This window comes from Leptodactylus fuscus, chromosome 4 (genome assembly GCF_031893055.1).
Source record: "Leptodactylus fuscus isolate aLepFus1 chromosome 4, aLepFus1.hap2, whole genome shotgun sequence".
Lineage (NCBI taxonomy): Eukaryota > Metazoa > Chordata > Amphibia > Anura > Leptodactylidae > Leptodactylus > Leptodactylus fuscus.
The window spans coordinates 43,401,167-43,425,655 of NC_134268.1; the positions used below are offsets into that span (position 1 = coordinate 43,401,167).

Sequence of the window (24,489 nt, forward strand, 5' to 3'; positions counted from 1 at the left end):
ATGGCTACCACAGCATCTTGCAGCGGCATGCTATTCCATCCGGTTTGCGTTTAGTTGGACCATCATTTATTTTTCAACAGGACAATGACCCCAAACACACCTCCAGGCTGTGTAAGGGCTATTTGACCAAGAAGGAGAGTGATGGGGTGCTACACCAGATGACCTGGCCTCCACAGTCACCAGACCTGAACCCAATCCAGATGGTTTGGGGTGAGCTGGATCGCAGAGAGGCAAAAGGGCGAACAAGTGCTAAGTATCTCTGGGAACTCCTTCAAGACTGTTGGAAGACCATTTCAGGTGACTACCTCTTGAAGCTCATCAAGAGAATGCCAAGAGTGTGCAAAGCAGGAATCAAAGCAAAAGGTGGCTACTTTGAAGAACTGAGAATATAAGACAGATTTTCAGTTGTGTCACACTTTTTGGTTCAGTATATAATTCCACATGTGTTAATTCATAGTTTTGATGCCTTCAGTGTGAATCTACAATTTTCATAATCATGAAAATACAGAAAACTCTGAATAAGAAGGTGTCCAAACTTTTGGTCTGTACTGTATATATATATTTTTATTTTATTTTTCACATATTACTTGTGACTAAATATTACTTCCCCTGATGTGAATGTATTATTATTCCGCATGCCCTTTTACGATATCCATGCCACATTCTTATTCTTAGGACCTTTTCTAATCTTTTTTTTTTTTTATATTCAGAATTGCTATGAGATGAGTTTCTAGTAAAAGATATATTTTAATATTACCGTATATACAAGTTATTACTGACACAACACTGTCATCCGTCTCGTATTGACCTGGGTGTCTGGTCTGAGCTGACCACTATTTATTATACAGCCAGGACTAGTCAATATCCATAGAGCCCCTCCTGCATCGTTCAAGGTTATGGCATTAACCCCTGCCAGGCCAGCAGTGAGCGAGTTAATGTCTCCGCACAGGGGCAGTGTCATTGTGGTTATATACTGTGTTCTGACAGAGGAGGCATTGTTGCCTGAGAAAGGATCTGGCAGCCTAATAAGGAAGTGCTGTGTGCTCTGCATGCAGATTGTGCCTGTGCCCCAGCTTACAGCAGTCTTTACATTCCTATGTGATGGTGGATTAGCTGCTCGGCTTTGTCAGGAGCCTGGTTCTGCACTGCTTTCCAGTTCGCTCTTGCCCTGCCCGGGGTGAAAGTTACAGTATACTGGTAAGTGTGATGGTTTTCTCGCCTTCTGTGTTTCGTGGTGCACAAGGTTGCTGCGGCTCTGTACAGGGTGAGCGTATGCTGGAGCTGCCAGTATAGACGGAGCGTTCACTACTTTCAATGCGGTGCTCAGTATTGTAAAATCACAGTACATGTGCCTGTTAACTCTTTGTAGTCTAATGGGGTACGATCAGGCGCCGGTTGTCTGTATATAGGCTTTTTGATGTGGTTTATTTTTTCTGCATTTATCTGCTGATGTATAGGATTCAGCAACGCCTTCTTACAACGTGATTACCAATGTCGTGTCGGCTGTGAGACATATGGCGAGAAGTAGTTTGTGATGTATGGGAACATGTCGCTTAGGACAACTATTTCTATACTTGAAAGTCTATGCACATGCCGGGACGGACATCAGGAATATATATCCCATCACTGAGACTTTCTGTATATGTTTCTTACAGTGAGATATGGACACGTGTTTATTAGTTTGCCTATTGACTTGGCGCACAGGTTCTGTATATATTTCATTTAGTAAAGCTTGCCAGGCATGCCAGGTTCCTATTCTAGAGTTTGCCTTTATGTAGTGATATCCTAATAATAAGACTGCCATATAGCGTCAGTAATATAGTAACCTGATAATGGATAGACATCACCTGTAGAGCTCTGTGCAGTCGCTAGTACCATAGACAACGCTGTACTGGGTAAGTGTACTCTTATAAATCCTTATCACTTCTAATCTCTATTATAAAATTATCTCTAAGGATTGATATTACCTACTATCTCCATATACCTCCAGTTTCCATATAGAACACACCACCAGATGACATATTATGCTCGTATTCTCCATCAGAAGTGTTTCTTCAGGGGGAGACTGTCTCCTTAATACAGCACTGAACGGAGACCTGATAGAGCGGCGCATGCAAGGCTTATAGGTCCGTACTACTGTGGGCATGAAGCCTAATGCTACACAGCTTGCACACTGCTTAAGTGAACTATAATGCATCCTGTCCCTATGGTGGATGAGATGTAGGAAGTAAACTATCCCTTTAACTCTGTATAGCCACAGTGCCCTGAATCAGCTTGTATACAAAACCAATATTACTTGGATACTTTCACAGCTACAGATGAGTCTGTTTACAAACAGTGAATTCTTCCATTCCCATACATGCTCTTTTACGAAACGCTTTCCCACCTACTTTCCAGTGCTAAATATGGCAAAAAGAGAACCTCACAAATCCCCTCACTGCTCCCATTTTGATGGTTACCGTGTCCTTGTTTTCTGCACATGAAGTGCCTGGAGATACCTGCACAGCCAGGCACTGACCGCATCAGCGAAACACTTCACCCCGTGACAGATAACCGGGATTTCCTGGGTGTCGGGAGAGGACCAGTAGGTATTTGTTAAATGTTAGAACTGGAGCAGTGAAGGTCGGGGAATGACAGCCTTTTGTTTTCTTTAACCCATTCGGTTTGAACACTTGTTTCCTTGCTGTAAAACCCTTTAAATTTCCATAATCCTAAACAGCCCCTTTAAGGGTTGTACATGTGCGATCGCTGACACATTCCTTCTTGTAAACATATAACTAATGGTTCTCTGGTTTTCTTGTGGCGATTAATATTAACGCTCTTAATTGTCCAGCCAGATGGTTCATTGTCGGCGGCAGTAATAATGAATTCATGTAGTAGAATTACACTTATTAGTGGGTTGCACATCAGGTCTGGAGCCTCTTAAAAGCCATTTAGGTTTTACATTCAGAAACCTTTGTATTGGATTACTGGACAAGCCAATGATGGAGCTGAGACTTTGAATCAGATGTTCTCCAAGAGAGAACTGGACCTGTTGTGATCCTCAGTGAGTATCCCAGACTTCATATACATGTAATCTAACGTCTGCAATATATAAAAGTAGCCAATCACACATCAATATCATATGTGTATGTGATGTAAAGTGGTCATCATGGGGCCAGACACTGTTCCGGATAACCACTGTAGATCTCTAAGCTTGTCCTCTCCCCGGCCTGAAGTCACTACTTACTGGGAACAGTAGATTGTATTCAACCGCAGAGCAAACGGACATTAGATGGACATAAGCCCTTCATAGACATAGTAGTAAAAGAGTCTTATCCAACAGATGGCTGTTTTCCCATCAGAACAAGTATAGGACTTTTTCCAAAAGTTTCTTGGCCATGTTGGACGAGACACTACAATTGTAGTCCTTATTCAGCGAGCAGATGAGAAAATATGTGTCCAGCAATACATAGGAATGACATCAGCAATAGTTGTAGATACAAAAATATATTTTAGCAACCTTTTTGTGTCCGCTGTTATGGTACGTGTCCTCTACTCAGTACATTGATAAGTATATCTTCATGCTTGTGAAAACTGGTGTATTCATTGGACAGTCCTGGTGGTTGCTTTCCCCATGCTGGGACCACCCATGTAATGTTATCTGGATAAATAATAACCTGATAAATATTATTCATAATGAAAGAACAGTCTTTAACAATCATCTTGATCTTAACTCATTTTGACCTTCTAAGTAACGTTCCTCCAGGATGTTCTGTCTTCTCTTCAAGTCTTCAGGCTTCTTATTGCCATACATGATTTCTGTGCTTGTATACAGTTATACTATTGCTGGCCATTCTATATATCTATATATCTGCTGATGTCTGTGGTGGTTATACATGTAGGGTTATGTGTGCCTTGTCATGGGCGTATATGGTTCGTGAAATCCAGACTGTCAGACTGAGCTAGGACTTGGACTCCAAGCATAATGATGCTAAGGGTCCTCTCCTTCCCCCTTGAGGGGCTACTCACCTGTTTGATATTCATGTTTTCAATAGGGAGTGCAGGGACTCCTAGCATCCTAGGAAGTGCAGAGACTCCTAGCATCATTCCCGGTTCAGACTGAGAAATACATCCAACATTTGGTCTGTACTTCAAACTGAATACTCCCGTATGAATCTGGCCTTAGGTTGAATACACACACTACATGTTGGATGAACGGGTATTTACCGAACAGCTATTCCTGCCAAACCCTTCATACACTTGCTTGTTTGGCCACGCATACATGTGTTTTGCTGGTGATTCCCAACTGAGAGGTTGAGTATCTTGAAATCCAGCTGATCCTTCTTTCTTCTGATATCTGTTCTCAGAGAAGACTTATGACACCCCTTACACATTAGATGGCCAATCTTTCCCACCAAAGTTGTCAGATTTTGTAAGCATGCATATGATGTATTTGGCTTTCTTAACAGTAGATGCTACTAAAATCAGCCTGGTCTGACAATAATGTGAAGATAAATATCTAGTGTCTATGGTCAGGTTGACTGTGGTCGTAGGATACATGTATAACATCGGCTTGACCATTTGTGCTTAGAACATTCATCTTGACAGCCAAGGATCCACGTGTTTGTTTTCTCTGCTGTTCTTGGTATTCGCTTTAGTTGAACTTTTGCGACACCTTTTGTTATGCAGTTTGCTCACTTCACACCAGCCATCGGCAGCCGCGTGCTACATGCCAAATGCTTCAGATGTCTCATTGGTACCAAATGTACAGTATTTCCAGCAGTAAAGTAAAAAAATTGTGAATGTTTCCCAGCTTTCTCCTTGCCCAGTACAAATCTATTCCCATTTATATTCTGGGTACTGCGTTATTTACAGTATATAGTTGTAGATCTGTGCTCTGTACGTGAATGCTGAGTGGTCATGTGCAAAGTATACACCATGCAGAGCTCTATGTGATCTGTCCTCCTCCGTATACAAAATCTCAATCCCTAACCATATATTATGGAGAACACTTATGGGGAAACAGAAGACAAAAATAGTAACTTAGATTACAGGGTGAAATGTCACACTGTTGTGGGTTACCAAATAAGAATTGTATATGCCATTGGGCAGATTTACTAGTCAAACCGAGCCAGAATTCTGGTGTTACCTGCACATTCGAGCGATCATTGGCCACCACATGTGGGCAGGGCGTCCTGTCTGCAGAAGCTGCGGCATTGGAAAACTGACTGACTCACAGCTTTCTGGAAGTATTGGAGGAGCTTACAGTTGTGCAAAAAAACTTGTACTGTCATAATGTCTCTATATGGATGATAGGGTGTATGAGGACTCATGCTGAAGGAGATTAGCTGGTCATAAGGACAGTGTGTAAGTCCCTTGTGAAAGGAGATCAGCTGATTTAGAAATACAGTGGATAGATAGATAGATAGATAGATAGATATTGTGGGAAAGTAGCTCGGTAGCAGCAATGGTGCGGACCCAACCAGTCAGAGACAGGGACACAAAATCTGTAGCAAACAGGTTTATTTAGAAAAAAAAAAGCAAAATAAATAAACCTTCACTTTAGGAACAAAATGAGCAAAACTAAAATACAGACTTAACTTAAAGAATGTCAAACAAAACCCTGCTCGTCCGAGCACTAAATAAAGTACTGAATGTATGTGTGGCTTACTACCAGCCACATGAGTAAATGAAAACAGAGTACAGTCTCACCAGACTCTGTGTGTCAGGACAGACCCAGCCGTCTCCTCTCTCTTCCAGGATCTGCTCTGACGTGCAGGCTCTGCAGCTTTTTATGGCCCAGTAATGAGCCTAGGACCCACACCTGGGGCTGAGGCCTACTCAAGACCCGCCCTGGACCACACATATGTTAGAAACCTGAGGCTGTTATATCGGGACTCCAGCAGTCTGCCTGTCACCTTCTGAATATGGTATTGCTGTTTGTAGTAAAAGTTCTTGATGCTGATGCCTCCTAGAGCAACTTTGCTGGGTTCCTGTATTGCATTCAACACTTGTGGAAGATTTAGCAGTTAACCAAGACAATACTGAGTCTGTTAAAAAATAATCATCCAACAAATCCATTGACCACTGTGCCCTGCAATGTCTGATAACCTGCAGACTGCGACCAAGAAGGAGGCTGAAGGGAGATGTGAGGTCATGCAACAAAAGAGCTAAGAGGAAGCGGCTGTACTCGATATGACAGATTTATAAAGCATTTTATTGTTACTCAAGGTCAGTACAAGATAAGAGAGGAGTTAGTAAAGTTGTAACATTGTTCCTGCCATGTGCCCTGTATGATACTCTGCTGTTCCTTGAGGCCCTTCAGGCACCAGGACATGCGGGTAACTGGTACATGCCTTTGTATTACCTATCGGTACACCTTAAATGACAGATGCGGAGGAAGACCCCTCTGTTGGGTGTCCGTCTGCGTTCCCATCCCAGTGTAAAAGACATGACTGAGGGGTTACCGGTTGGTTTTTTAGTTTGCAGACGTATAACCAGTGCTGTGCAGTGAGATGTATATTTAAAGGGGTTGTGCAGGACACAAAAGACATGGCCGTTTCTTCATCCCAGTTAGTGACCTCACATCTGTTGGTCACATGCCAGTCCTCACCTCTGCCCAATTAAAACGAGTAAGACTGAGCTGCAGCATGGCCATGTGACCAACGGATATGATGTCACTTCCTGAGAAGTAATAAGTAACCATGTTTTCAAAGTCTTGTACAACCCTTTTAAGGAGGGCCTTTAACCACCAACTCCAACTCTATCAATAGGTGACTCTTCAGTGCAGTTAATTTTTTTTCTTTAGCAGCTGGTTCGGTTAGTTTCAGTACCCAATAGACTGGTTAGGCTTTCTGGCAGGTGGGTGGACCCAGTCGCTCTGCTCAATGTAAGGACCGCCCACTTAACGGTAGGGAGTCTCACTGGGTGCTGAACTCCACAGTGTAGTTGTTCAGGGACAGTAGGGGCTAGAGAAAATTATCCAGCTTTACCAGAATCAGTGGAGCTGCACCAATTGAAGGGTGTAAAGAGATGGCGGTGGTGATAGTTCCCCTTTAAGTCCATTTTTTTAACATATGGGAGTGCTTTAGATCTTGATCTGCGGAGATAATAGAGTAGAAGTTACTTATCCCTTTTATTTTATTAAGTTTATCTTTAATAAAAGCAGGTACATTGGATGGGACCTTGGGAGGGTCCAATCCTTTAGCTGTCAGATGTCTGGCAGACGTATACTCCCCTCTCTCCATTCACAACACATGTATGCATACAAAGCAGAGCTTGCATTTGTAAGGAGATTTCAGGAAGAAAAGTATTTAACCAACAACTACCGAAAGTGCTACAGAGTCCTTCTAAGGACTTGGTGAGTATTCTTAGGTGACTCATTGGCCCGATCTGACTTATTTTCAGAGAATTGGAGACTCCTTTTAAACAATGTTTATACAACTTTAGGAATACAAAGTGTGCATGATCCAAGGAGAAGACATTCTGCACATTTTTTTCTTAGTAGACATTTCTGGACTGCTTGCATACCTTATGTGAGTATGGGGCCGCTGTGTAGTAGCAGGTGTCCTAGTCGTGTTTATTGCTCATTGAAATGGTCGGGATCCTTCTTCAGGCTCTGCATATTCATGATGGTAATCCGGCCTCTAGTCTATTTCAGACTTTTCTGAATATATCAGCTTCCTGCTTCTTTATCAAGAACAAGCATGTGTTATTGACTGTCCCCGTGCTGCGCTGACCTTATATAATACTTATATTCATTAGAGACGACATGGGAAAATCTGGTAAGGGCCGCTCTATGCTAATAATAACTGGTGCTCTGCAATGACTGGTTTGTGTTCTGCTGCTGAATTTTGGCAATATATTCTGTGCTACTTGCTACTGAATGATTTCCATATGTATTACTGATGTTCTGACTCCACTCCCATGTTTTTTTGGAGGCTTTTATGTCCATCTTTATCGGGGCTGTCTGTCCATTTCCCTTCCACCTCTAATGCATACAAATTTCTGCATCTTCCTGATTCTATCAAATTTTGTTTTTGTTTTTTTATCATCGGGTGTATTGGGGGCCCAGAAGTCTTAGAGATCCCATGTGTCTTCCCAATATGAGGACGCCAGTGCTATGGACGATACACTATAGTTAGGAGGCTTGGTACACATTTTACATTGGGTTCAGGAACTTTGTTACACCTCTGTTTATCATCTGTTCCAAAGAATGTTTATGTTGCTCCGTTGAGATTTAGTGTTGGACACCCATACAGTTGTCTGTGCTTTTGAGAACAATGAAGAGTACCCAGAGTTTGGGGGAATGCTACAGCCCCTTCATTGTGCATGGGTGTTGTTGATCTGAGACCTACCACCCCATCACCGAAAAACATTGATGTCCTAAAGCTGTCCTTACGTCTTCTGAAGCTGTATCTGAACCCTTAATTGTCTGATAGTTATTCCTCTTCACCCCTTATACACATGCATGCTCTTCTTGGCTGAGTTTTGATGTGTTTTCAATGGGGAAAACCTCTGGCAGTGACTTATCTTCCATAAAAAGGAGCGTTAATAGTCAACATCTGTCACACACATCAGTTATTTGTCGGTCTTCTCTAAATTGGTCCATGGGGACCTGAAGAATAACCTGTCAGAGCTTAAATGGGTTGTCTGACCCCAAATCGAATTTTCTAATTGATGACCTATCCACAGAATAGCTGCTAGTGGACATGCGGTGGGTGCAGCACTTCTGCTACACAAGTAATAGGAACAACGATTACAATAGAAGATAACACCTCTATAAAAAAAAACACCACTGACCCATCATTACATGCATGGTCTCCACTTATCTACTCACCTCTTTGTACAGAACAGGCCTAGAATACTGTACCATAGACCTCAATGAGTCAATCCCAGTCTGTTACTGCCTATGGCCATGACTGTAAAGCATATCACTAAATGATATGAACAGAGGGGAAGCTCAGACAAGATAAAAAAAAAATGGCAACCAAAAAATAAAAACTGATTACAAATATATTGAAATATCGGCCTTTAATAATTTGGCAATAAATTCCATATATAGGAGCATTCTAGGTAAGTAAGCATACACTTCTATGCCTTGAGCGTTCCCTATGGCGAGTACATGACTTGTTTCTTCTGTGTTCTTGGAATCCTTGTGTCGTGCATCTCTGCTCAAGTGTCACCTCCTCAAAAATGTCTTTCTTTTTGTCTGATTCTTTTTCTTTTGTCTAGGTATCCTATAGAAGTATCCATGTAAAAACCTCCAGTAGTCAGGAATATCTAGGTGGTATGGATGTTAAATCACAGTGATGTCTATGGAGCCTCATAGGCGCGGTGTAAGAGGTGCGATAATTGCATTATTTGGATTGGTATGCAGTAGCCGGCCTCGCTCAGCGGTATCCGTTAATAAAATATGAGTATTTTAGCACCTATCTCGCCGGCGCCTATCTTATCACTTCAGAGCTGGCTGATCACTGCAGTTATATGTATGAAAGGCTCTCTCATCTCCCCGCTGACTGCCTCCACTCATCTGGATACTGCTTTATCTAGCACAATAGCAGCCCATGGCATTAAATGAGCGCAAATTTACTTGTCTTCTCAGCACCACGGCTGCAAAATATTTCTGTATAACCTTTTATTTACAATTTTTTGGAATTTTTGGCTCAGAAGCTTGCAATTACTATAATAAATATTAGCCCTGCATGCTTAAGCAGCAGTCCGTGTAAAGGATAGTCCAAGCTTTCTTTATTTTAGTACCTTTCCGTTCTATCTCCACCAAGGGATTAGGTGCCCCATAGGGAGTTTTAGTAGCATCGTCTCTGGTAAACATACTGCAGAATGACAACATGGTGAATTAACAAGGCCCCGGGCGTATTCTGGGGGTATACAGTGTGACTTTATAATGGTTGTATGAAATGGTAATGTTAGTCTGAGGACCTGCTGACTCCTGACAAGTCAGTTTAGCAAATAGAGTGAAACCTCTTCCCAAAATTGCTTGAAAAAGTGGTCTTCTATAGAGGTGGCCTTCTCAAAGAAGATGGCTAGTATGGAAAACTGAAAATCACAGAAAGTGTGGTCTTCTGAAAGACGTGGTGTTTTCGGGGCCATTCACAAGTAGGAATTTGATGCTGATTTGGGGCAGATTCTGTCCCCGGATGAACATCACATCCCGTTGTTTTCAATGGGGAACAGATATTACAGCGGGACAGTGAAACAATAAGCGTCCTGCTTGATCTTGCCGCAGATGCCGTGACTTGAGGCTCCTTCGGAGTCTTCAGCTGGTTAAGTCCATTCCTCTGGGCCTAATCGCTGTCCCTTCATGAGTAGCCAAGGAGCCTGGCAAGGTATGATGTATTTCACTGTATTATCAGTATAATGTGCTTTGTAACACGGTGGTGACAACTGAATACGTTTCGGAGAGGTGATGAACACCTGCCCATATGCCCTATTAGGATGTTAAGCTTACGAGAGGACCACTATGAAACAGTACATACAGACACTATGTTAGAGCGGCCCCTGCATTGGTAGAGTCAACCTTTTAATGGAGGCCGCACGTTCGTCTTTATCATTGTATATGACTTAATTCACTGATGGTACCTGCGGGCACAAACCTGACGCTACATATTCCCCCATCGCACTACATATGTAAGAACAATACAAAGACTAGATCTGTTTTGCCAGCTATGCAGATATTCTTCTCTTTTGTATTAAATTGGCTGTTGTTTCTCCTGTCCCTTTAAGAATATCCTGCCGCCGCCGCCGCATAAATCAGATATTGCTGCCCCTTCAGCAGACTAATTGACAGGTTCTCCGTATCTTGACTGTGTTAATAGAGCAAAACAGAATTGACATGATCCTGAATTACAGCAGAATCCGGTGACTTGAAGCTCTGTGAAGCATGACAGATCGGCTGACGCAGGTAGAAGGAGTCTTACAAGAAACCTGTGCTATGGCTGTGACACCGCTGTCTCATTGCCAGCTGTATTTTAGAAGCAGCGTGATATTCATAGCTGCCAGCGTATGAGAAGGAATACAGCGACTCCTTCCTTCTGTCTCTGCATATCACATATAACAACAAGAAGTTATTATTGAAGGTTTTTACATGGGCCATAACTGAATATTCAATCAAGTGGTGCAGGCGGCTCACTTAAAGTCACTTATTGGGGCACATGTAGTACCCATACTTGATCATACGCAGGACAGATCTCTAGATGGAGGTATTTATACACCTGTCACTCTTCTGTACACTTGGTTCTATACATCTTTGTTATAAAGCTATCTTTGCAGACTCCAAAATACACTCCATTTTACTCTGTGTGAACTTACCCTAATGCATTCACACGGAGTAAAATGGAGTGTATTTTGGAGTGCAATTTTACAGATGTAAAAAAAAATTATGCGCGTATTTTGGAGCGGTTTTTTACAAGTGGCGTTTACAGAGCGTTTTTTGGAGTGTTTACGCGTGTAGAAAAACACGCTTCCGTAAACGCTCCAAAAAACGCTCCGTAAACGCCTCGTGTAAAAAAAAAAAAAAAAAACGCTCCAAAATACGTGCGTAAATTTTTTACACGTGTAAAATTGCACTCCATTTTACTCCGTGTGAATGCACCCACGCTAGCTTATTTTGTAGAGTAAAATTACACTTGTAAATTTTGCTATCCCATTGACTTCAATGATATTTTTTTTACACGTGTAAAAATACGCTTGTAAAAATACGCCTGTAAAATGTCATTGAAGTCAATGGGAGTCTTATTTTTACACGTGTATTTTGCAAAAATACACGCGCGTTTACTCAGTGTGAATGCACCCCCCTATCGACTATGAGTGTTAGCATTATAGTGAATATACCCTGGTTGTGTGTCCTATGGAGGACTGCTTATCGTTCCCTTCTAAGTAATGGTGGCCTAGTATGCATGTGACACTCTCTTTCCTAAGATTATTGACTTGACAATCTATTAGAGGTCTCAGGGAATGTGTATCATGCATGCTCAGTTACCTAAGTCACTGGGCATTGGTGTCCCAGAATTGGCCAGTGTAATCCAACCTCGGCAACATGGCTTGGTTTCTGATAAGTCACAGTCCAAACAAAGTTTCTGTGTTTATGGTCTTGTCCTTTGTCAACTGAGCATCTTTCAAGACCTCCACCTATTCAAGTCCTTAGTATCTGTTAATAGTTGCCATTTTTCTGATTCCAGCACTGTTGGAATTTTCTCTCTAGCCCCCAACATTCCTGAGTAACAAGCGCAGTTAGTTTTGGTGCCTGATGTACCATTTAAGCTCTGTAATGTCAGAAGGGTGGTGTTAGGAAGGGGGTGTGATTCAGAGCTCCCTTCAGAGGCAGCCAGAGCTTAGAATCACATCCCTTGTCTGCTCCTGTCTGACACCTCCCTCCAGACAGCACAGATTCTAAATAGTATATCAGGTACCAAAACTAGCAGCATTGATTGCTCAGGAACGGTGAGGGCTATAGAAAATGCCAACTGTGCCAAAATCCGTGGAACAGTGACTATTAAATAATGCAACAAGTTGGATTTGTTTGCAGTTGTTAGGGGTCCACTTTAAGGCTAAGGCACCACATTTTGTAAAAGCTGCTTTTTTTAGAGCAGATTTTACTTTGGTTTTTTCAACCAAAGTCAGCAGTGGCTTCAAACGGAACAAGAAATCTAAAGGAAGTTCTTATATTTCTCCCTTTTGCTCAATCCTTTCCTGACTTTAGCTCATAAAAAAATGCATCTTAATCTGCCACAAAGAATCAGCTGTTCCGCAACGTCGGGCCGCAGCCTTAACCTGCTTAGTATGGTGAAGCCTTGCTTCAAGTCCTATAAACCTATATATCACAGAGCTCGGCTTCTCTCCCTCCATCTGATGGCATTCTCAGAATGGACAGCATAAATCACCTGACAGGTTCGCTTAAAACTATATGGAAGCAAAAACCTAGAACTGACCTATTGTGTGAAATCTTTGGATATTCTGTTCTGGAAACGTACACCAGTATATCTGTCGCCATCATATTATTCTATTACAGTTGTTATGTAGTAGTATAGGAGGTGTCAGAGCATGGCTGTCTAGACTAGTTCACCATACAGAACAGCGAGTACGATCATAGCCGCCATATTGCTTTTCACCCATGGCATAACACATTTCCTTTTTATTTTAGTTGTCTCCTTTTTCTCAGATTTCTGCCTGGCGCGCTGGCACTCGTAGCTGTCCAGTAAATGGGAATTCTCATATTTCCTGCGTTTCCTTCTACATTGCAGAACGTCCATTATATGAATAGCAGTGAGATACTGCCCTGCAGTCCCACATGTGCTGTATTGTAGATGGCAGCCATAGCGGCTAATGTTTTTCTCTTGGCTATGAAATATAGTCACCGGTGGCACCTTAATGAGGGCAGTGAAATGTTATGTGGCATTTAGCGAGAAGGCAGGGAGGTTGTGATAGTGCTGGGTAATTGATCACTGCCAGGCTCGGCCTTATTCCTTCCCAGTCCCTATATTTATTTATATAAGACGAGAGCCCCTTTGCGCTTTGTTAGCATTGATTCATCATTCGGAGTGAGCGCTGCACAAGACTTGTCAATTTTCTCAAGGCACCAGAGAATTAAGCAAAGCAGGATTGTCAGGCGGTGATGTGTGCTGGTTTTATGGCGTCGTTCTTCTGGGGATGGCCAGGAATCAGGGAGCTAAGGGGTAAAAAATGCAAGACCATTAAAATGAATAATGGTGCAAGTGTATGTGAGGCTCTTCTGAATTCCAGTGGAGTAGCAGGGCGGTTCGATAGCGGAGCGGCTACATTTTCAGTCACGGACAATATGCCTGAAATCCATCTTGACAGCCCATATAAACGTGCTCCTTATCACCAATTAACAGTAGCGGGGCTAAGTGCTGTAAAAGGAGTTGTTGCACTTTAGCCGTAGGTAATGAATAATTAATTCCCTTTCTTTTGTATGCCTGGATTTACACATCCCATCCAACCGGGAATGCTGAATTGTGTCTCTAATTGTTATGTGTAAATCAGATCTTTATCTGACCTGCATAAAAATGTCTCCAGTCCGACGGGGCGCCCCATCATGGGGGTGAGAGCAATTTACCTCAATAGAATGGGCACCATTGTTTTCTTCCCATTCCAGTAACCATACCCTTGTGCGGAAAGGAGGCGCTCACGTCGGGATCATTTATTATGTAGCATGCCGAATAAGCAATTTTTATGTGTTATTTTCCGTTTTTTCAATGGTTTTTACTCATATTTTAAGCTCTGTTCACACCACAATCATCAGCAATATTTAGTACCCAAAATCACAGGCGCTTCCCCCATATCAGAGACTATAGAACCAAATGTGGAAAACGCCTAAAACATCACTTGTAATAAGTAATATAGATAAAAATGGCGTCAATGCAATAATACAAACTCCTATTAAAAGCTTAAGAGACATAGTAGTCCCTGAGTATATCATATATAGTATTAGTATGTAGTAAGTGGTAGCAATGGTCTATCTATATAGCATACATGGATATATAGTAACCTGGAGAGGTGAATACATGGTTGGATCTCACTACTATGGTTGAATGTCACAGCTGTCCATACTGTCGGCTTCCGCTATTTCACTCATTCCAGATGAGAACCATTGTGACATCCCCAGACACTCCTGCCCTTACAAGGGGGCAGTCCCTTTGCAAATCTTCTTTTTCCCTATGTGTTGCGTCAGACTCCGCAGGGATCCAGGCATCCATTGCTCCTTGGGTTATGTCCACTAGTAAACTATCAGCACAGACTTGATGTATCGCTCTGGTATAAGGTATGGTCTCCACTAGAGATGAGCAAGTAGTATTCGATCAAATATCGAATACCATTATAGTCTATGGGACAAAACGGGAATGTTGTTCCGCTTTCCATGGAAACTAAAGTTGGACACATTGGATTCTCCAAGTTCAGGAAGTAGCAGGACGAGGAGCTCCAGGAGGTTTTTGAATTGAATTCAATGGAATTTTCCTGCGTGGTATTCGACCGATACGAGTATTCAATCGAATACTTTTCGCTCATCTCTAGTCTCCACACTTGGAGTTGCATATTTATAGCATCATATTTATGTACGCTCTATGGATAGACCATTGTCCATTTAAATATTACTAAATCGACATCTGTTCCCATCACATTGGATGTCTATACCCAGGGGCAGATAAACTTATAAATATGCACCATACATAATTTGCACAAAAATACCTGGTGCACATGCTTTACATCTCGTTTTCTATGTGTCTTGGAAAGGTTGCACATGAACGTCTTCTAGCCACCAGCCGCAATTGAATAGCGACAGGAATAGCACACTGACCCACGCCAAAGTTGTCTGCAAGGGCCTTAGACACTATATAAAAGTTTTACATGTGGGTGGCATGTTTGGAAGTGGTGGTCAGTAGTGGTGCTGTTTTTCACAGATAGACCACTACTACATATATTTTTATATTATTATTATTATTTAGTTATTGTTGCAGAGGCCGGGGGATGATCCTTTTTTCTTTTTTTTCCAGTTAAGAAATATAACCAGGTCTTCTGTCCAGTTGGAAAAACATCATCTCTTACTGTCCGTTTGCATCTGTTTTTTTGCATCCTTTGAACAGATGTTAAAATGTGATCTGAATAGAGCCTGAATCGCTTTGTTCTTTTTTGATCCTAAATTGAGTAGTTTCAGGGGTTGGATGGGCCGTGGGAAACTTTGGAAACTAGTTCTCCAGTCTCCAGATGGAGCATTAGCTGGATTTTGCAGCCATGTAAATTTCCTCTACAAGTATGTGATAATTATTAACATTTTCCCCTTAAATAAATATATAATAAAGAGTGTGTTACTAATATATATTCATTTATATATTACTGTTTTGTATCCTGCGGCTATTGTTAAATGTCATTTAATAGTTACCATGTCCGCTGTGTTATCAGCTGTATCATCTGAGGATGAGGTCTGAGAATGTAACTTCGGCACTTGTGAACTTGCTGGACTGTGAGAACATTTACATCTGCCTCGCTTACCAGGAAGTTCTTTGTGACAGTGCGGTCTATTAACTCATTACATGGGAATGTGCATCAAAGCGACTGCAATACTGTAAAGCTTCCCAGCATAGAGCATATGGGGCATATACAGTATCACTGCACCAAAATTTTGTGACGAAATGTAGTTGTAAACTCATAAGTGGTGTAAAGTTACATTAGACAGTCTAAAAGTGCGCCAGTGGTGCAGACGTCAAATCTAACTTTGCACTATCTAAAAGTTAGGCAGTTTTAGTTTATATAATCCAGGGGTCAACAACCTTCAGCACTCCAGCTGCTGTGAAACTACAACTCCCAGCATGCTCCATTCACCTCCACAGGCGTTCCAAGAACAGCAGAGCAGTATGCATGCTGGGAGTTGTAGTTTTACAACATCTGGAGTGCCGAAGGTTGCCTACCCCTGATTTAGACCAATAATGTGATGATTATTGGCCAAACTGCTAAAAACTTCAGATTTTTGTATTTTCATAATTTTTATTGTTAAATAATAGACTTTTGACATCACGTCCTTCCCCTTCTCATCTCAGTTTGTGGTTTGTGGTTGGATACTGTGCTGAGGACGTGCTGTGTGTCACATACATTTGTGGGCAAATCTGGCAGTAAATGTTAAAGGTCCTTGAAGCGCCACCACAGGGGAGAATAAGCTTTACACAGTCCCCATTGAAGTGAGTGGGTTGTCTATATTTCCGTATTTTGCACCAGTTATCTCTCTAGCATGCTGTGTGTTTTAGACGTGTTCCAGAATTCCACTTTTTTTGAGCCAGATCATGCGCTGAAGTTCCATCACAATTTCAGCCATTGTGCCACATTTTTTTGCACCAGGTACTAAGTGGTATAAAGTTAGACTGGATAGTGTAAATGTGAGCCAGATTATCAAACAACATTAGACTCTGGTGCAGAAGGACAGCTTGTTTTGTTTGTTTTTGGCGCAGTTTTTTTTTATTGAAAATCAGGAATGGACTGAGCAGAATGGAGAAGTATAAGGACTTCCTATGTAGTTCCTTTTTTTGTAGCCATTCTTGGCTTTGGCTCCAAAAAAGTTGCAAAATCTGCAACAACAAAAAAAAAAAAAAGCGTTTCTGCATCATGGGGCCTCAGCCTAATATGACTAGGCTAATTTTGCACTGTCTTAAATATTAGTTTATGTGCCCCACTGTCAATCACTATGTGGGTGGGGTAACCAGGACTCTCACTTCCTCTCCTAGGAGTCCTGTTTACTAAATTTTTACTACGAAATCCTATTACAAGTCATATAACTTATATATCATAGAACTCGCCTTCTCTCCCTCTGTCATATCCTACACTCAGAAACAGAACTATGACAACCTCTTAAGAACCGTAGGAAGGACAAAGAAGGACAATGACAAGAAGAAGGGGGGTTAGGTTTGAGATGAGTGTGTGATGACCGCATGCCAAGTTCTCTTTTTATCAGTTATTGTGAATCAGACTATGGAATTGTATGTGATGAAGAGATTGTAAATGTGTTCATGCAGAAGCTGTGCCCAGGCCAGACAGAGCTGACGACGGCTCGCTAGTGATTAGCGCTAATGAACTAATTAGGGATTGATTTAAGTCAGGACTGGATTTGCGATATTTGATGAAGTCTCTGTGCGTTATGTGGAAACAGACCGTTCTCTAGAACAATTTGTATTTAAGGAAATTATCCTGAAGTTCTACTAAATCGTGTCTGGAATGGAAATGATAAAATTGTGGTGAAGTCATTAGCTTGTGGCAGAGAGTGTCCGTGATCGGGCACGGGGGCATAGGGTGGTAGGGGTTACCTCCTTAGGATAAAGTACAGCTAGGTTGTACCATACTATGTGGGGTAGATGTCATTAGTGATTTCCATTAAGGAGTGTTCCCACCAAAGCAAGTTATGTGCTGTCCATGGGCTATAGCGGATAACTTGCAGTGGTCTGACCCCACTGATCAGAAGAACGGGGAACATTGTTGGACTAAATCCAATTCAAAACAGCACCAAATTCTGTGATGTGAACGCACCCTCATAGAGCAAGCCACGGGAAGTGTTATAAACACTTGCTAAATGTGGTGTTCTGTTGGGAACTGTGCCAGAATTTTGACAAATTTTATGTAGCATATCCCGTTACTTTTTCCTTTGTTTTTTTTCCTGTCTTTTGGCCCTTTTTTGTTTGATATTCCAGTTAAGGCCCCATTCACACGGGGAGCGGATTTTGGCCCTGAGAGTGACGCAGGGGGCCGCGTCACAATAGGGCCAAAATGCGCCTGCCACGATTGTTGTGGCTTCTGACAGTCGCAGCTTCCCCCTCCAGAGTAGGCTCAAATGAATGGGCCTAGTCCGGAGGGTGCTGCTGCGAGTCAGACGGCAACATGCCGCTCACGGGAAAAATTAAGCGAGCAGTCTACATAGACCTCCATTGTGAGGGGGCGGATTATGACGTGGATTTAGCGCCAAAATCTGCCCCCTCTTGCCCCCTGTGAACGAGCCCTTAAACCTGAAAACATGTATGAACGAACCATTATGTGTCCCAGGAGATCAGCCATGTTCCTGCACCTCCTTCCTACTGTCCTGTATCTGGCTGTAAGACAACTAGCTGGAGCAGCCATCTCCCTACTGTGCTCTTGAGCGCCCCTTATAGGCATCTTCTGACGATAGAACTGCTAAGTGGTATATTAACCCCTGTGTCCCCTGCAGGTTTTCTACTAGACTGTTTGTGTCAAATCAAAATGCTATACTATACTTTAATCCTTCATACTAGGTTTAGTATTCTTAGAACTTCGATCATTTCCTATTTTGCCGAATCGGTCAAGGTCCTAAATGTCCTTGGTTGGAATACCCCTTTAAGTGACACACAGGGCGATGAGCTCAACTCTATGAGATGTCATACACCTGTATTATGTATGCAGCTAGTGTAAAGGGGGCTTTAGAGGGGTTTAAGGCTCATCAGTGGCACTTAGTGTGTGAATTAGAGCATAGCCCGGGTGTTATCAGGATCCTCCAAGTATTGCCTCACTGAACATTGCTTCTCAGAATTTAATAAATGCAATCAACTGGAAATCTCTTCCTTCTCTCCTCGCCCGGCCTGACACATAAATAAATCTCGCAATACAGATTTATGTTCCGAATTTCTTAACTCCCGTTTACAGCAGTTGTTTTTATTCAATGTCACAATATTATGTTCGGCCGAGATAATTTCATCACATTGTGGCGGAGGGTGAGACTAGCAAGCTAATGTCTCATTTACATACTGTGCTGTTTTGTGTCATGGTTAGATTTATGCGAAGATTTACAGACTGCAGCGAAGAAAAAAACATTAGTTACTGGACAGGATTTGTGTAACCCTTTGTTCACCATCTTCTCCAACAAGAAGCGTCAGGACTATGCGGTTACTAGGTGCGGCCTGTCTTTTAACTCTTTGGTGTTGTCATTGTTGGGTATGGTTAGGGCACGCTCACATGGTCATTGTGTGTATGGTCCATATTATTACTGCAGATCCTGTCCAGACCACTAGTCTATTAACCTGAATTTAGTGCAGCATAGCCCTTAGAATGCTATTAGCTGAGATTATTAGACGTGCAGCCCGGACGGGAGTCGTAGTACCATAGCAATGCAAATTGTATAATACAAGCGCCTTATGGCCGGCTGTACGTAGCCATATGAAGTATCAGACATATAGTGAGCGACAGTTTTCTAACATTTCCAACAATTTTCTGCATTTCAGAGAACCTATTGAAAAAGGTCAGTGAGGGTCTTTGTGCACTAAATCCAAGGTTTACTTTTAGTGTGTACGCCATATAGGATAAAACTCTTAAATGTATCCATAGGGCTCCAGTAGTGTCTTTTTGGTCTCTGTTGGGCCGGTATATATTGGTATAGCTTATTTTCTTATGCACAGCTGACTACACTTACCTACACAAAGGCAATCCCAAAAACCATATAGCACATGGCATACATTGGGACAGATTTACAAGTAAAGATAAGATAAGATAATCCTTTAATAGTCCCACAATGGGGAAATTTCAGTGATACAGTTTCATAGATGGTACAGTAGTATATAACAAGAGAGAAAAACACATACAAGCTCATGGCAGATAGAGAAATCCTAGGAATCATAAAGCCTAATATAATAGATACACAGTGCAAATATAGACTAGGCAGTCCTATAATTCACCTGATCTAATACAGTGCAGGATACTGGATGATAAATTTGATCAATCCTTAAACTGAAAACTGTCTAATATGCCATCATTTATAATGCAGTATTACCATATGTACTCAAGTATAAGCCAACCCGGATATAAGCTGAGGCTCCTAATTTTACCACAAAAAACTGGGAAAACATATTGACTCGAGTAGAAGCTGAGGAGGAGGAGGGGGGGGGATGCAGCAGATATTGGAAAATTTCAAAAATTAAAATGGTTGGAGTTTTTGGGTGCAGTACTTGCTGGGGAAGGGGAGGGGGTGTTTTGGTTGTCTGTCTGCCCCTTCCCTGAGCTTGAGGAGTGTTTTTTTTTTTCCCCCCACTTGGAATTCAGCCTGGCTGAATATAGGGTATCTGCAGTGCTCCTATTAACCTCTCCCGACAGAACAGGAGCACTGCAGATCCCCTATATTCAGTAGATCGGGCACTGTCAGACACAGGGAAACCTAATGTGTTTGTGTTTCACAGTCATTTTCTACTTTTATATGTATTCTAGAGAAAGGAGGGATTTACAACTTTTTTTTTTTTTACTTTTTTTTTTTTTTTAAAGCTTTTTTTTTTTCACTATTTTATTAGTCCCTAGGGGACTTGAACACGGAATCATTTGCTTGTAAGTCCCATAGACGGCAATACAAGTGTATGCCGGGGAGGGTTTTGGTGTCGTGGCCCACAGCATCGCCTTTCTTCTGCCGATGCAGGAAACCAGCGGCGGCAGCAGTCTGGCAATACTACCTGAAAAATCACAGGTCCACAGGTGTCTTGCCGACTCAAGTTTCTTGACTCGAGTATAAGCCAAGGGGGGCTTTTTCAGCATAAAAACTGTGCTGAAAAACTCGGCTTATACTCGAGTATATACGCAAGCTACAAAGCAGACAGGGCACTGAATTCAGCGCAATGTCAGTATTCCGGTATGCGCTTCAGTGGTGGAGATATCGGTGGTGTTCGTTTCAGCAACGACTTCTCCCCACTGTCAGAAAAGCAAGCCTTAAAGCATAGTGTCACCGCTGGGCGGTAAGGAACAACCCTGTGGTTAAAATAAATTCTTATCATAATTGAATTGAAATATTATTTCCTATATTATATATATTTTTGTTTGTCAAATGAGTGAAATGACCAGGTGTCTCCAGTAAAGCCTTGTATGAGACCTTGATCACTCAGAAAACCTTGGCAAGCATGTATTTTCTGCTTAGTTGCAATATTAACTATAACATTTTATTTCTACCTGGGAGAGAGAAACCTTGAGGAAAGGAACAGAAGAACCTTGAAGACCACACCGGTAGAAATTGTATCTGTGCACTTATTTTTATAATCTTATATAAAGGATATCTTTAGAGGGGAAGGTTAGACAACACTTAGCTTTTGCTGGGATAGAATCATAAACCTTGTCGATATTGCAATAATCCTGAATACTTTGCTTATTAATCACTGAGAGATATTGTCCTCATTGGTGAGATGGTGAAGACTTTTCCAATAGCCCACCCCCAACCAGCGCCGCATCTCCCATGAGGCGACCTGAAGTGACCGCTTCAGGCGGCGCTATGTCAGGACCCCAGGGAGGGCGGCATTTTTGATTACCTAAGCCAGTCCAGGACAAGCTGTCCTGGACTGGCTTAGCACCGAGCGGTGGTTTGGGGAGGCCACTGGAGCAGCGCTGCTCCAGCAGCCTCCCCTCACGCTCAGGCAGAGAGCAGGTCCTCTCCGTGCCTGCTCTCTGCCTGCGAACGGCGCTAAGCCCCGCCCCCTTCGCTCCGCCATGCCCCCTTCACTCCGCCACGGGGGGGGGGGGGCGCGGGCGGCTTTCTGTAGTTCGCTTCGGGCTGCGAAAGGGGTAGGTTCACCCCTGCCCCCAACCCATGACAGTACAAATCTATGAAAGAATACTGTCGGGTTGCAGGGTCATTCCTTACAGCCCAATGATGACACTAGGCTGTAAGGCCCGTGCCAAAAATAACATCACTGATATCTCCTCCACCGGGGCACGTACCCCTGCACATCAGTGAGGACTTTTTTTGGTGCATCTCAGACCGCAGTCCTTTTCCAGTAAGTCACCAACCCCTTCCCATTAAGTCATGCCCTCTTGTTGGATGAGACTCAGAAAGTGTCTAAAACAAATAATAAATATGGTATACAGCATGTACAAAAGGTTTTTTAGCTCTAGTTGTGCCAGAATTTTAGCACATTTTCATTAATAAATTTGCACCATTGTTTCTATGTTTGGAGTCAGTGGGCAACATGCGCTACTGTATATGATACACCTGAGATTTCTGTCAGGAAACCTACCTGATGTAGGCCTCAAACCCTTGGCTTGTACCTCAGCTTTATTGATTCCCTTTTCTTTATTCTCGCCACTTATTCCTTAAATTCTTTCCGTCATTTTGATACAGATTGTGGAGTCCGACAGTTTATGGATAGGCCAGAATCAGAGCTAGGCCATAAAAATTCCTTGTGTTGGGTATTTCTGTTGTATATCAACTTCTCCATTACAATGAATTGACAATCTACTTGTATTCGTTTTATATAATTTTTGAATATTGGACTTGTCTGATGAATTACGCTAAGTTCACATTAGCGTTGACTTCCATTGTTCTGGTCCATCAGAGGACTGCTTAAATAGCGGTTATGTACAGAACCCGACTCTCCCCACTGACTATAATGGCGTCTGTCGTTTCAAATCTGAAAGCAGTGGACAAAAAAGCTGAGCGTGCAGGATATTTCCATGCACTAATTTCAGGTGGATATTTTACAGATGAACATAGCCTTACACTACGTTCACGTTTCCATTCGATGGGTCCCCAACAGGACCCGACAAACGGAAACCTAATCTGCTTAAAGGGGCTCTATCATTGGGAAAGTAATTTTTAACTAATGACATCCTTGCATAGCCTTTAGAAAGACTATTCCACACCTACCTTTAGTATGTAGATTGCCTCAGTGGTTTCTGAATAAGTCCGTTTTTATTCATATGCTAATTAGACTGGGTGCACGATGCATCGTGCACCCTCTTTGCTATTGTTTCCTGTGGGTGTATACAGCACAGGCTGCTGATGATGATGAATCAGCTTCCTGTTTGCACACACACATACAGTAGGAGATAATAGCAGAGACGAGTGCTGCTGGGAACTTCCTGTGCTGGCTGGAAGCTCATTAGCATAAGAATAAAAACGGACTTATTCAGAAACCACTGAGGCAATCTACATACTACAGGTAGGTGTGGAATAGACTTTCTAAAGGCTATGCAAGGATGTGATTAGTTAAAAATGACTTTTCCCAGGGATAGAGCCCCTTTAAACGGCGGTTACCCAGCGGAAACCCGCAGACCCCATAGACTATAATGGGGTCCTCTAGGTTTCCAACCAAGAAAGGTGGGAAAATGCAGAGAGAAAAATCCTGCTTGTGGATTAGGGGTTGGCAGCCTCGCACAGGTGTAAACCTAGACTTACCTTTATAAATATTTTGTATTTAGTTATAAGGAGACTCATGGGATCCCGCTGAAGTGACCTTCACATTTTTATGATCTCCACATCCCTCTTGGAGACAGGAATAAATCTTATCACATTTGACTTCATTGAGTGGTCTTTAATATTGTCATCCAATCATCACTAGATTATTGCACCCGGTAAGGATAATATGGAGAAATGACTAAACGACCGATGCAAACAAATCAGAAGAACAAATCATTGCTAAGCGGAGCCGATGATCCTCGCCATGCATTAACCTCCAACTCTACACACATGTCATTTGGGGTCTGAATAAAATGTATTAGTGTCAGGGCGAGGCAGGCACGCTTGATTTATCTGGTCCAGCCAGCGGAGCTCACCGAATTGAAATGACAAGACAAGCTAATTAGCGGCTGTAATTTAATTAATGCCTCTCCTTCCCTCTCTTAAGCTCCACAATTACATTTCTGTTGCATTAATGTAAGGAGGATGGGGCTGATCTTCTCCTCAGATATGATTTATCTGCACATTATATGCCTACAGGTTTGTCGGCTTTGGAGCCACAAGTCGCTTAATATTCCTTCATTACTATGGAGGATCATGCGGAGATTGTTCGTGGAATCGTGCGCCGCTTCTTTTGTTCGGAGAACTTATATGATGTTTGTGAATAAATGTCTGCGGAGATCCATCTATTATACGTGATGAATTCTGAAGGCGTCATGGCGTATGGGTGTTACTAAATGACATGTCATCTGGATGATATGTGTAACCATAAACGGAATATATTCACCATAACCATTACTATTGTTTTATTATATGTAAAATGAAAATAAAAACTGCAATTTTTC

General features: G+C 42.2%; 1 protein-coding gene across 6 annotated transcripts in view; it reads left to right on the top strand.

Annotated features, from left to right (window-relative positions):
* The window catches only part of PAG1 (phosphoprotein membrane anchor with glycosphingolipid microdomains 1), a 57,503-nt gene that overhangs the window by 17,192 nt on the left and 15,822 nt on the right, over positions 1–24,489 (top strand). Inside the window, exon 1 of one of the 6 annotated variants that reach the window (XM_075270445.1) lies at positions 906–1,197. The exons of 2 other annotated variants lie outside the window; for them this stretch is intronic. The gene's annotated coding sequence lies outside the window, so the exon portion shown is untranslated. Of the gene's footprint in view, positions 1–905; positions 1,198–2,487; positions 2,589–7,186; positions 7,343–7,643; positions 7,767–24,489 lie in introns of those variants that run through there. 3 more of the 6 variants (XM_075270449.1, XM_075270450.1, XM_075270448.1) reach the window with 3 other exon arrangements.